Raw genomic sequence first — 13,934 nt, 5'->3', positions numbered from 1 at the left:
AAAGTACAGTATTTTCATATATTCTATTGTATATTTATCTTTACTATTAAAACGTGTTCCTGACATAAAGTTTTCTTTTTAAAAATATCCAATAACAGATTGCATGAAGTACATACTAGTATGTTTCCACAAACATCCATGTGTGTTTAAAGATAAGAACACCAACGAGTCACGTTTAGTAAAGAATTTCTTTAACTTAGTTTAATAATATCATCATACCAACACAAAATTACTACATTTACATTTTTTATATTTGCCTTGAAAAATTATTTAAAAACCTCTACTGGTGCCGTAAGACCACCTCAACACTGCTCCACATTTTCATTACTTAAAGTGACACAGATTTTTATTACTGAATGATGACCAGTGTTGGTCAAGTTACTTGAAAAAAGTAATCAGTAACTAATTACTGATACTTCCCCAAAAAAGTAATCCCGTTACTTTACTGATTACTTATTTTCAAAAGTAACTTAGTTACTTAGTTACTTTTTAAAAACACCATTTACAACCTGAATAGGTGATAAAGGATAGATCTTTGAGCCCAGTTCTACTTTTTCTACATAATCCATCATACAAAATGTAATCAAATGGAAAAGTCCCTTTTTAAAACTTGTTTTATTAGTTTTAATCTTTTAACTTTATGCATCAAGCAAAAATTTAATTATATGCAACATTCTCTGACTGGAAGAAATTTGTTTAATATTTAAACCTATTTTCTGCACATTCCAGCACATAAAATATTTTTAGTGTGTGTTTACACTCACTCTTTCAAATAGATGCAAGTAAAACACAGCAGAAAATAAATAAAGCCAAAGACTAGTGGTCCTGCGCTGTAAAAAGAAGTTTTCTTCCCACGCATAACGGACGCAAATGTTTTTGTCACTTTTTGTGGAATCAATATCAAAATAAGGTCAGTACTTCCACTCTTCAAACGTTGCATGCTCATATTCTCTCCCGCACTCGATATATTATTGTCATGGTGAATTGGATTAAAGGACTCAGGTGCGAGACTCCTTGCAGAATGACAGTGGATTTATTTACAGTGAAAAGGTGAGTTAACAGTTCGAGTCTATAATCCAAAAAGGGCAGTGCAGTGATACGGCGACCTCTCCTCACGATGTCAGTGCAGTAATAATCCACAACAACTCCTGGTGCCGGCTCCTCCTCCAATCCTTGAACCCTGGAGGCAGATGAGAAAAAACACACGCTCAATAACGAAAACGTCCTCTCCTTCACAAACCGGGTATGCTAATCATGACTACGCTACCCGGTTTAGTTCAACGTTCCAGCGTTGGTTGTGACTCAACCGCCCCGTTAAATAGGTCTGCGCTGGCAAGGTAATTCTGCACAGGTGCGATGATTCTAGCTTAGGACACTCCCCTCCGGTCAACTGCCGTTCCGTGCCACGGCTTCCGGAAGTACATGTTCCAGCAGAAAAACACATGCCCAGGATGGAGAGGAGAACACGACACAGTACACACAAACACCACAACAAATTGGCAAGACGATCAGTGAGGACCGTCTAGCCATGACAGTACCCCCCCATTAACGGGAGCCTCCCGGCGATCGACCAAATTTGTCAGGGTGCCGGCGGCGGAATTCCTTCACCATAGCATCATCCAGAATCGCAGACCGCGGCACCCAAGCACGCTCTTCCGGACCATACCCCTCCCAATCCACCAAAAACTGGAAGCCCCTACCGCGACGCCTGGCATCCATAATCCGCGTGATGGCATAAGCAGGAGCGCCGGCAACAACCCGGGCGGGCGGCGGGGGCCTGGAAGGCGGGCACAAAGGGCTGGTCCGGACCGGTTTCACCTGGGAAACATGAAACACATTATGAATCCTCATGTTGCGAGGAAGGGCCAAACGAACAGACACCGGATTCAACACAGCTTGGATCGAAAAGGGCCCAATAAAACGCGGGGCCAACTTCTTGGATTCAGTTCGTAAGGGAATATACCTGGAAGAGAGCCACACCTGCTGTCCAACACGATAGGCAGGGGCCGGAGTGCGGCGACGATCGGCCAACCTCTTATTCTGCGCCGTCGTCCTCAACAGAGCCGCCTTGGTGGCGCGCCACGCCCGCCTGCAGCGTCTCATATGATGCTGAACAGAGGGAACGGCCAGCTCACCTTCAGTGATGGCAAGTAATGGTGGCTGGTACCCCAGCGACGCTTCAAACGGAGACACACCAGTGGCTGCCGACGTGCTGGAATTGTGGGCGTACTCAATCCAAGCCAACTGGTCACTCCAGGTGGATTGGTTCGAGGAAACCACACAGCGTAACATGGTTTCCAACTCCTGATTCGCCCTCTCCGCCTGACCGTTCGTCTGAGGATGAAAACCTGAAGACAAACTCACACGGGCCCCTAGTCCTGAACAAAACGCCCTCCAGACCCGGGAAGTAAACTGGGGGCCCCGATCAGAAACAATGTCTTGTGGAATCCCATGTAACCGAAAAACATGCTCGGTAAGGAGCCGAGCCGTCTCTAAGGCAGTCGGGAGTTTGGGCAACGCCACAAAGGAAAAACGATCTACAACAGTTAGTATGGTCGTGTTACCTGATGACGACGGTAGACCAGTGACAAAATCCAAAGCAACATGCGACCAGGGGCGCTTGGGGACTGGCAGAGGGTGCAAGAGACCGGCCTGGGGGGCACTGGGGGTCTTATTGCGAGCGCAGGTAGGGCAGGCCGCAACGTAGTCCCGAACATCCCTGAGAAGAGAGGGCCACCAAAACAAACGTCGCAGGAAACTCACGGTGCGGTTCTTACCAGGGTGGCAGGAGAACTTTGCTGTATGGGCCCAGTGTATAACCTTGCCCCGGACCGTTGTGGGGACAAACAGTCGTCCATCAGGGCCCGTCCCTGGGTCCGGCTCCTGTTGCTGGGCCTCTTTAACCATCCTCTCGATCTCCCATGTGATAGCTCCCACGATGCAAGTGGCGGGCAGAATGGGTCTCTGCTTCTCTCCGTCATCCGTGTGTGGTGCAAATTGGCGTGAGAGAGCATCGGGTTTCGTGTTGCGTGATCCTGGTCTGTAGGTTATAGTGATATTGAAACGTGTAAAGAACAGGGCCCACCTGGCTTGACGTGCGTTAAGACGCTTAGCTGCCTGGATATACGCCAAGTTCTTATGGTCCGTCCAAACCACAACGGGGTGTTCACTTCCCTCCAACCAGTGCCTCCATTCCTCCAGGGCCAGCTTGATGGCGAGGAGCTCCCGATCGCCCACGTCGTAATTCTGTTCCGCTTGGGTCAGCCGTCGAGAGAAGTAGGCACATGGATGCAGCTTGCCACCCACCCGCTCGGAGAGAACGGCCCCCACCCCCGAATCCGATGCGTCCACTTCCACCACAAATGGTCGGGTGAGGTCAGCCTGGATCAAAATGGGAGCAGAGGAAAACAGTTGTTTCAAACGAGCAAATGCCTGCTGCGCGGAACTAGACCATAGAAAGGGCAGTTTGGGAGAAGTGAGTTGTGTGAGGGGAGAAACCACCTGGCTAAAGTTCCTGATGAACCTCCTGTAAAAGTTGGCGAACCCAATAAACCTTTGCAGTTCTCGACGCGTCTTGGGTTCGGGCCACTCCACCACTGCCTTCACCTTAGCAGGATCGGCTCGTAGCCGCCCCTCCTCCACAATAAACCCCAAAAACGGCACAGACTGAACATGAAACTGGCATTTCTCACCCTTGACGAAAAGTCGATTTTCCAGCAGACGCTGCAGCACCAGTCGCACCTGTTTCACATGTTCGGCTCGAGTCTTAGAGAAGATGAGAATGTCGTCTAAATAGACAAACACAAAATGATTAATAAAGTCACGCAGCACATCATTAACCATTGCTTGGAAGACAGCGGGGGCGTTGGTGAGTCCGAATGGCATGACCAGATATTCGAAGTGCCCCAAATGGGTGTTAAACGCCGTCTTCCATTCATCCCCCTCACGAACACGAACCAGGTGGTATGCATTACGGAGATCGAGTTTGGAGAAGATAGTCGCCCCTTGGAGTAGTTCAAACGCTGAGACAAGAAGAGGGACGGGATATCTGTTCTTGACGGTGATCTTGTTCAGGCCCCGAAAATCAATACAGGGGCGGAGAGACCTGTCCCTCTTCTCTACAAAGAAGAATCCAGCCCCCAGAGGGGATGTAGATGGGCGAATTAAGCCGGCAGCGAGAGAGTCTGTAATGTAGCGCTCCATCGTCTCACGTTCAGGCTTTGAGATGCTGTAAAGCCGGCTGGTGGGTAATGGGGCGCCAGGGTGCAGATCTATCCCGCAATCATAAGGGCGATGAGGCGGGAGAGACACTGCTAGGTCTTTGCTGAATACTTGAGCCAGGTCGTGGTACTCTGGAGGGACGGCTGAGAGATCGGGTGCCTTCACCTGAGCCGCCGGATTTAGGGGCACTAAACTGGGCACCGCTGCACGTAAACAATGTTCATGGCACCACTCGCTCCAGCCTGTCACGCGTCCCTGAGCCCAGTCGATCTGCGGATTGTGCTGTTTGAGCCATGGGAACCCCAAGACCAATGGGGTGCCGGGGGCTTTAAACAGAAACAGGGAAACTCTCTCAACATGGTTACCAGAAAGAACTAAAGTCAGATCGACAGTGCGATGGGTTATTGCCGCTAACGGGCTGCCGTTAAGAGCTGAAACCTGAAGAGGCTCCCGGAGAGGAACCGCGGGGAAGCCCAACTGCCTAGCGAGCGATTCATCCAAAAAATTTTGTTCAGCTCCAGAGTCCACTAATGCATGGCACTGGTGAGTGTGAGATTGAAAAACCAACTTAGCAGAACAACTCAGATGGGGAGCAATGTTCATGGTCGCACCCGTCAGTACTCCCACAGCTACTGACGGGCCTGGTCGTTTCCCCGAGAGGGGCATGCGTCAGCAAAATGTCCCTTCTTTCCACATGCAAAACACTCACCCGTCTGGCGTCTCTTCCTCCAATCTGTGGAGCTCAACCGTGCTCCGCCTAACTGCATCGGCTGCTCCTCCTCTTCCGCTGACCGCGGGTCCGTCCCCTTCCACTCCAGGGCCGGTAATCCAGTCCGCCACCCAGCGCCTCCCGGTGTCCGCTTGCTGAACTCCCGAAGGTGATCGTCCAACTTAATACATAAATTAATCAATGCACTCAAGGTTTTAGGCAATTCTTTGGAAGCCAACTCACGCTTCAGTCCCTCATTCAGACTGTTCAAGAAAGCTCCCCGGAGCGCCGTCTCCTCCCAACCAGTCTCCTCAGCAAGAATCCAGAAATCCACCGAAAAGTCAGCGACACTCCTCCGGCCCTGTTTCAAAACAAACATCCTATGTGTCGCACTGTCAGGGTTAGTTCCTTTATCAAAAACACTTCGAAATTTGCTCAAAAAATCAGTGTAGGAAATCTGAGGCTGGGAGTTTAGGACCGCTTGTGCCCACTGCAAGGCTCGACCTGTCAACAGCTCCACCATCAGGGTGATTTTAGAACAATCAGTGGCGTAAGCCTGAGGCTGCTGCCTAAACGTGAGGGCACACTGCATTAAAAACCCCCTACTCTTGTCCAAATCTCCGGAAAATTTTTCTGGGACTGGCAACAAATGTTCACGCCGTGGCGGAGGAGGGGAGGGGGGCAGTGGGCAGGCAGCAGCGACGTTGATCGGAGGTGGCACTGGTAAAGGCCCCCCAGCAGCTCCAGGTGGAGATAGCAACATACCTTTTAGCTCTGTCACAACCTGGATTAGCGCTGATTGCTCCTTGGAGAAATGTTGTAACATGTTCTCATGGCGTTCTAGTAGCGCCGCCTGGAGCGACAGCTCGCGCCGCCAAGGTGCCGAGTCCGCTGAGTCCACTTGGCTGGAACGTTCTGTCATGGTGAATTGGATTAAAGGACTCAGGTGCGAGACTCCTTGCAGAATGACAGTGGATTTATTTACAGTGAAAAGGTGAGTTAACAGTTCGAGTCTATAATCCAAAAAGGGCAGTGCAGTGATACGGCGACCTCTCCTCACGGTGACAGTGCAGTAATAATCCACAACAACTCCTGGTGCCGGCTCCTCCTCCAATCCTTGAACCCTGGAGGCAGATGAGAAAAAACACACGCTCAATAACGAAAACGTCCTCTCCTTCACAAACCGGGTATGCTAATCATGACTACGCTACCCGGTTTAGTTCAACGTTCCAGCGTTGGTTGTGACTCAACCGCCCCGTTAAATAGGTCTGCGCTGGCAAGGTAATTCTGCACAGGTGCGATGATTCTAGCTTAGGACACTCCCCTCCGGTCAACTGCCGTTCCGTGCCACGGCTTCCGGAAGTACATGTTCCAGCAGAAAAACACATGCCCAGGATGGAGAGGAGAACACGACACAGTACACACAAACACCACAACAAATTGGCAAGACGATCAGTGAGGACCGTCTAGCCATGACAATTATCCACTGTTGATCTGCACACAGCTGTTGTCACAAACGTCACACTTGCTTACGTCACTGTCATGAGACATTCTCGCAAAAAAATCACGGTTTTAGTAACGCAGTAACGCAGCGTTCCTACGGTAAAGTAACGGTAATCGAATTACCGTTTTTGCAATAGTAATCCCTCACTTTACTCTTTACTTGAAAAAAGTAATCGGATTACAGTAACGCGTTACAAGTAACGCGTTACTGCCCATCTCTGATGCTGACAACTCTCAAACAGTTAGAGCACACTTCCTTCCTGTGTGTACATTTAACTCTGTAAGCAAACACAACACAGCATCATCTTCTAACAATATTATTAAGCGCTCTGTTCCAAATAGTAGTCAATGAGCCATACACACAAAACAGGAAAAGAATGTGTCAATTAAACCACAGGCATCTTCAGTTTAGAGTCACACTGAACGTGGCAAGTTACCCTGGTCTGTCCTCGAGGAAAGACCACTGCTCTCCTAATCGATCAGGACTCTTTTTTTTTCTAGTTTTGAATTTTACTCGTGGGATGCCATAGGTGATGCCATAGGTGAAGTTGCAAGAAGGTTTGCTGTGTCTCCCAACACAGTCTCAAGAGTGTGCTGGAGATATCAGGAGATAAAGAGAGCAGGACAGGGCTGTAGGAGCCAGTTTCTTCTTCTTTGTGCCATGAGGACCAGAACAAACACTACAAGTGGGTCTGACACTTACAGCCCCACACCATTCAGATCAATTGACATTCCCCAGAGAAGAAGCAGGTTAGAAGTGGGTGGGCTCTACTGGCATTACAGTCTTTTCACCAATGACAGGTTGGCACATTTTTTTGTTGTCAGAGACTTTTCAGACTTTCCTGTCGGAAACAGTCTTCTTCTTTCAATAGGATTTATCTTGAAGAGGCATCTAATGAATTCTATGTAATCTATGCATTAATTGTGCATTTTATTATGTAACAACATTTCCTGGGAAAGTTCACCACTGTTCCATGTTTTCAACATTTGTGGATAATGGCTCTTCCTGTGGTTTGCTGGAGTCCCACAGCTTTAGAAATGGCTTTCTAATCTTTTCCAGACTCAGAGATCTCAATTATTTTCTTTCCTTGGATCACGGTGATGATTTCGTTCTTTGGAGGTCTTTTTTACTCCACCTTGTCAGGCAGGTCCTATTCAAGTGATTTCTTCATTGAGAACAGGTGTGGTAGTAACGCCTGGGTGTGGCAAGAGAAACTCAACTCAACTCTCCAAACATGTGATACACCGCAGCTAATTTATGTTCTAATGTTGGAGCGGGCAATCACTTTTCACACACGTTTTATCCCCTTAATCAAAAACACCTTGATTTAGAAACTGCATTTTGTGTTTTGTAGTCTTATATTGTTTTAAAAATTTGAATATGTTTGATGATCTAAAACTTTTAAGTGTGACAAACATAAGAAGAAATAGGAAATCAGGAAGGAGTGAAACGGTGTTGCAAACGCAACACAATACAATTCAGATTTTTTTATCCAGTGCAAAATTACAACAACAGTTTCCCAAAAGCACTTTATATATTTATATATATATAAATATATAAAGTTTATATATTTAAGGTAAAGACCCTAATAATAATAATGATAATAATGATAACAATAACAATAGAAAAAAAAAACAGAGAAAACCCAACAATCATATGACCCCCTATGAGCAAGCAGTTTGGTGACAGTGGGAAGGAAAAACTCCCTTTTAGCAGGAAGAAACCTGCAGCAGAACCAGGCTCAGGGAGAGAGACATCTGCTGTGACTGGTTGCAAGAGAGCCAGAGAACAAATAATTTAACATAGAGAGGTGTCTTAACACATAGTAAGTAAAAAGGGTGACTGAAGAAGAAAAATATGCATTGTGGGAATCCCTCAGAAGCCTTGACCTATTACAACACAACTGAGGATTCAGGGTCACCTGATCCAACCCTGACTTTATGCTTTAAACATTTTAAGCCTAATCTTAAAATTAGAGAGGGTGTCTGTCTCCCAAATCCAGACTTTAAGCTGGTTTCACAGAATTGGGGACTGAAAGCTGAGAGAGCTGAGCGTAAAATTGAAGCTCCCGATATACCGGTCGATCTACGTCCCTACCCTCAACTATGGTCATGAGCTTCATCTGAACGAGACTGCAGATATAAGTGGTGGGAATGAGCTTTTTGCAAAGGGTGACTGGGCTCTCCCTTAGAGATAGGGTGAATAGTTCAGCGGCCTGGGAGGGCCTGGGTCTGGGAGAGTATTATTGTCCCTTATTGTCCCTCTGTTTTGATTTCCAACAATGACTATAGAAAAGGTCACATATGTTCACAAGCTAGTTAGTAATGTATCTGCTGGTACTGGGAAGATCATGTGTAGAGGAGTGCTGGAAATAGTGCTCTTAACTCATCTTGTGACAAAGAAAAATACTGTGACTTCTACAAGAAAAGTTTACCTTGTTTAGGGGTACTGATGCTGTCATGTGACTTACTCATATACACTCAGTGATGCTGAATATTTGCAAATCTAGATTATACAAAATAAGTGAATTATTTCAAAGCATTTTACGGAGTCTCAATGGATATCAATGGCACAATGGGTCATCCTTGTTAAATAATGGCAGTAATTAATTAATATGCAGGACAGTTTAGCTCAAAGGTGAAACAGCTGACCTGCTGGGTCTTTGCCTTACAATATAAAATGCCTTTAGGTGATTTTTCTTGGGAACTGGCCTGTATAAATAAAGCTGAATAGCACTGAACTAACACTACTGTACAATAGGTAACTCATGTACCTGAAACATACACACACACACACACACACTGATGAGGTCATTCTCCCCCCATTTCATTTTGTTGTGCCAGTGTAGTGAATATGAAGTAGGAGCAGAACAGTGCCGTGCATATCAATGTGTCCTTAATAAATTATGAACCAGCTGTAGGGAGAAAGAAGCATGTTTGTGTTTCTCACTGTGTGGCCTACAAATTCACCAGAGACAAAAAAAAATGTAGATTTAAATAAAAGTAAAACAAAAAATAAAACACTGTTTTCAAAAGTCAGCGTCCTACAAATCACCTGTCCTGAAAAGTAATTCACAACATCTAAATTAGCAATTTAAAGACTCACATCTGTGTTTCATCTCCATTTCCACCCCAGAAATTGAGCTTAATATTCATTTGTACATTGAGTTATTGGACTTTCTAGCACTGTTGTTAGGTGATAACCGGAACAAAATCGCCATCAGCATTACTGAAACACATCATCAGATAAGGCTACAACCAGCTAATATTTATCATGAAACAGAAGGCACAGTGTGTGTGTGTGTGTGTGTGTGTGTGTGTGTGTGTGTGTGTGTGTGTGTGTTGGACTTTCTAGCACTGTTGTTAGGTGATAACCGGAACAAAATCGCCATCAGCATTACTGAAACACATCATCAGATAAGGCTACAACCAGCTAATATTTATCATGAAACAGAAGGCACAGTGTGTGTGTGTGTGTGTGTGTGTGTGTGTGTGTGTGTGTGTTGGGGGGGTGGAGGGATAAATGAAAGAATTAGTGTTGGGCTTGCTGTGACCTTGATGGCATATAACATGCTGCAGGCTAAGATGTAGTGCAGGTTTATGGATGCAGTTCTTCATAATGGAATGAATGATCTTTATAGTATCTTTAGAAAGTAATTTTTGACAAAAATAAGCCAAATTCAGCTGTTTGAACTGCATTACATACAAGCAGACAACATTAACCAAGGAGGGTTTATGATTATGGCCACTCCAGGACATTCACTGGTGGTCCCAAAGCCACTCGTTTGTTGCATGTGTGTTTAGAGTTGTTGTCCTGTTGGGAGATAAACCTTCGCCTGAGTCCAAGGTGCAGAGTGCTGTGAAGCAGTTTATTATCAAGATGGATTAACCTTTCCTCCACCCTGACTAGTCTCCCAGTTCCTGCTGCCAAAAAACATCCCCATAGCATGATGCTGCCAGCACCATGCTTCACTGTAGGGATGGTATTGGTCAGCTGATGAGCAGTGCCTGATTGCTTTGGCATTCAGGCAAATGGGCTGATTGGTGGAGTGCTGCAGAAATAGCTGCCCTATCCTCAGTCAGAGAGGTGACCAAGAACCTGATGGTCACTTTGACAAAGGCCCTAACACCCCAATCGCTCAGCTTGGCCAGCTGGCGAACTCTAGGAAGAGTCCTGGTGATTCCAAATGTCTTCCATTTAGAGCTGATGGAAGCCAGTGTGCTCACTGGGACCTGCAGAAATGCTGCAGACATTTTTCTACACCATTTGCCATACTTATGCTCCGATACAATCTTGTCTTATGGGTCTACAGAAAGTTTCTTGGACTTAATGACTTGGTTTGTTTGTGCTTTAACATCATGTCAAAAATCATGTCAGTCATGGTTATCATGTTGTAACAAAGGCAGTGAATACCTACAGTGGGGCAAAAAAGTATTTAGTCAGCCACCGATTGTGCAAGTTCCCCCACCTAAAATGATGACAGAGGTCAGTAATTTGCACCAGAGGTACACTTCAACTGTGAGAGACAGAATGTGAAAAAAAAAATCCATGAATCCACATGGTAGGATTTGTAAAGAATTTATTCGTAAATCAGGGTGGAAAATAAGTATTTGGTCACCTCAAACAGGTTATATTTTAGTTTTTTATTTTTCATACACTTGAATGCAAACTTTTTGACCTTGACATTATTGGTTATTGTGTGTAGAACTTTTAGGTGAAAAATCGATGTAATCCAATAATAAGGTTGTTACATTACAATGGTGAATAGTTAAAGACTGCTGCTGGCTGTATTTACTGGACTACTGATATTATTTAGCTTCAGCTCAGTTGTTTCAAGTTTGGTAAAGTTTAATTTAGGAATTTCTGAACTTACTGAAGTTTTCTTATATCAGGAGTGATGATAGAGAAGATTCTCACGGTATTTGAAAGCTCTCTTCAGTGCTTCATAGCAATAGAACTCAATATATTTTATTTACTGGCTTTACTGTTATTGTTAGCATTGATCATTAAAGGGTTAAGCTTATTTATTAGACTAGTATTACATTGTGATAATATAGGATGCAGTCAATTTGAATCACACTAACTGGATTTTGTACATCATGCTTAAGGATTTGTGCTCCTTGTAGATATAACTTATAAAAATGAAAAGAGAGATGTCTCAACTATGTAACAATAGGAAAAGAAAGCACACCAACATGCACAACCCTGGTGGGCAGAAGCCAGTCTCACGAGCGCCTGTGAAATGTCTTACTTTGAAACTTTTAACAGAGTGTTGTTAAAAAAAGATGCTCCTTCTGCAATGACTCATCAGCCTGAAAGAGAAACACAAGCAGGTAGGAATAAAGTTTCAATCGTGCCGAATAATTCTCCTTTAATGCATCTGCCTCACCTGCGACCTCTATCATTTAATCCAGAGTAATTCAACATGAGAACTCCAGCCCAGTGCCAGGGGATCAGGTGCGTTTGTTATTTTTAGGTCAGTGTTTCTTGGCCCTGTGTCACCTGCTACAAGCTGAACATGATCCAACAACAAGGAGCCCATAAGCTTTGATTAAATCATTAAATTGTCATAAGGTTGTTTTGGAAAACCGCAACAGGGCAGCACGATTCCACACGTTCACACCCACGGCGCATGCTTGAGTGAGTGCGCAGATGCACACACACACATGAAGACGTGTGTGTCACATATACACAGCTGTACACACACACACACACACACACACACACACACACACACACACACACACACACAGACATAGATAGCAACACTCGATCTGTTTGGCTGCTGTTTTATTCATAGTTATTCTTTACAGTGGAAGTTGATCCAAAGGGGAACTGAGCTGAGCACCTGTACTTCCTCTCGGATCATGTGATACTGTTGGATCGTTAGTGTGCACACATCTATCCATGAGGTGTTGAATCACATTGAACAGGATCGAGGGTAATTCATTTCTCCCTTTATCTTGTTTCTTTGTAAGCAGCCATCTCCCCTCTGTGTAGCTGTGTATGTACGTGTGTGTGTGTGTGTGTGTGTGTGTGTGTGTGTGTGTGTGTCTGTGTGTGTGTGTGTGTGTGTGTGCTGCTCTCTCGTACACTGACTTCAATTTCATTAAGATGTGTCTGAACTTTCTAGAGTGTCATGGTCCTGTAACCTGAACCCATGGCCGACGCGGCTTTGATGGCTTAACTCTCCTTTTCCAGCTGGCCAACAATCAGTTTAAGTTAGCTACATGTTTACCATCATGTTTATGTGTTTCTACACTTCTTGGTTTATTGTCCTGAATTTGTTTTTCCAAAGGCCTTCATATACAATACACACATTTTCCAGGAAAATGGAATCAAAATGCAAGGCTGTAGCACACAAGTTATTTTTTTCTTCCATCCTTAATTAAATCTACCTCTGCCTCAGCGAACAGCCGTTCTGCCAGATGCTAATCCCACCCTCAGTCATAGGTTATGACTTGTAACTTCCAAAGCCTTAGGAAATAAAACCAAGCAGAAACTTAGGCTTCATTCTCTCCAAGTATTTACTGCTTTTTATGATCTGAATAAATAAAAAAAAAAAAAGACAAAATGTGCAGAAAACCATCACAAAAGATGTCATCATAGTTTTATGCCTAACTTTCATATTTAACCTTAAAAGTAATAGTAATAATGCTGACCATCAATACTACCTTTATTGGATCTATTGGTTCATCATTTCTTTTGTTCTCTCCTCATCAAGTTGTGCAACAAGCAGAGTTTCCTGCCTTGTTCACGGCCGATCTGTAGCAGGTGTGCCCTTTTATGGTAATTCTAACCATTTGAGGCTCACACACACCTTTAGTTTCTTGTAAAAAGCATGCAGGAGCAAATCCACAGGCAGGAGAACAGTAATAAATTCAAAGGTTTGTTCCCGATCAGGCAAAACTGGAGGACAGTCAGGAAATGTCCTATTAGCACATCTGACCATCAAAAATGGTCCTTGACTGTAAAAGGAACTGAATTAATCTGCACAAAAATAACAGATAATACGAATGATAAGTGATGTAACTAAGTAAAATTGTTTAGTAATATTACACATATGGCAATGATGAACACCATAATGGATATCCACAGCTACAGGGGATTATTTGTTCTTATTTCATATATATCACATATGATGTGTTGAAATTGACTATGTTTAATACATAGATAATAAAACGCCACACACCTTCTTTAACCTCACTGATAACTGAGAGAACAGTTCTAGCTGAATTTAGATGCACAAACATTCATCATATTTGCGGAAAATTACTGGGTTTCGTCCTTTCTATACAAAAGATTTTGAAAGACTGTTGGCGAGCTTATTTTGAAGTTCTACCTGCTGGTGGAACGGCGCTGTAGCTTTGTTGAGAGGATGATCTGCTGGGCTGCTTTGTCAGATCTGATGTATACTGCAGTGGTTCCAAACAAGTTCAGGACTTTATGATCAAAATAAGTTTGAAGTCCTTGGTGCGTTCATGATCAGTCGTAGTGCTT

This window comes from Rhamphochromis longiceps, linkage group LG2, assembly GCF_057381845.1.
Source record: "Rhamphochromis longiceps isolate RC_006_pf linkage group LG2, R_longiceps_female_GT1.1, whole genome shotgun sequence".
Classification (NCBI taxonomy): domain Eukaryota; kingdom Metazoa; phylum Chordata; class Actinopteri; order Cichliformes; family Cichlidae; genus Rhamphochromis; species Rhamphochromis longiceps.
The sequence above is the reverse complement of the archived record's forward strand: the minus strand, read 5'-3'. Positions refer to the sequence as shown.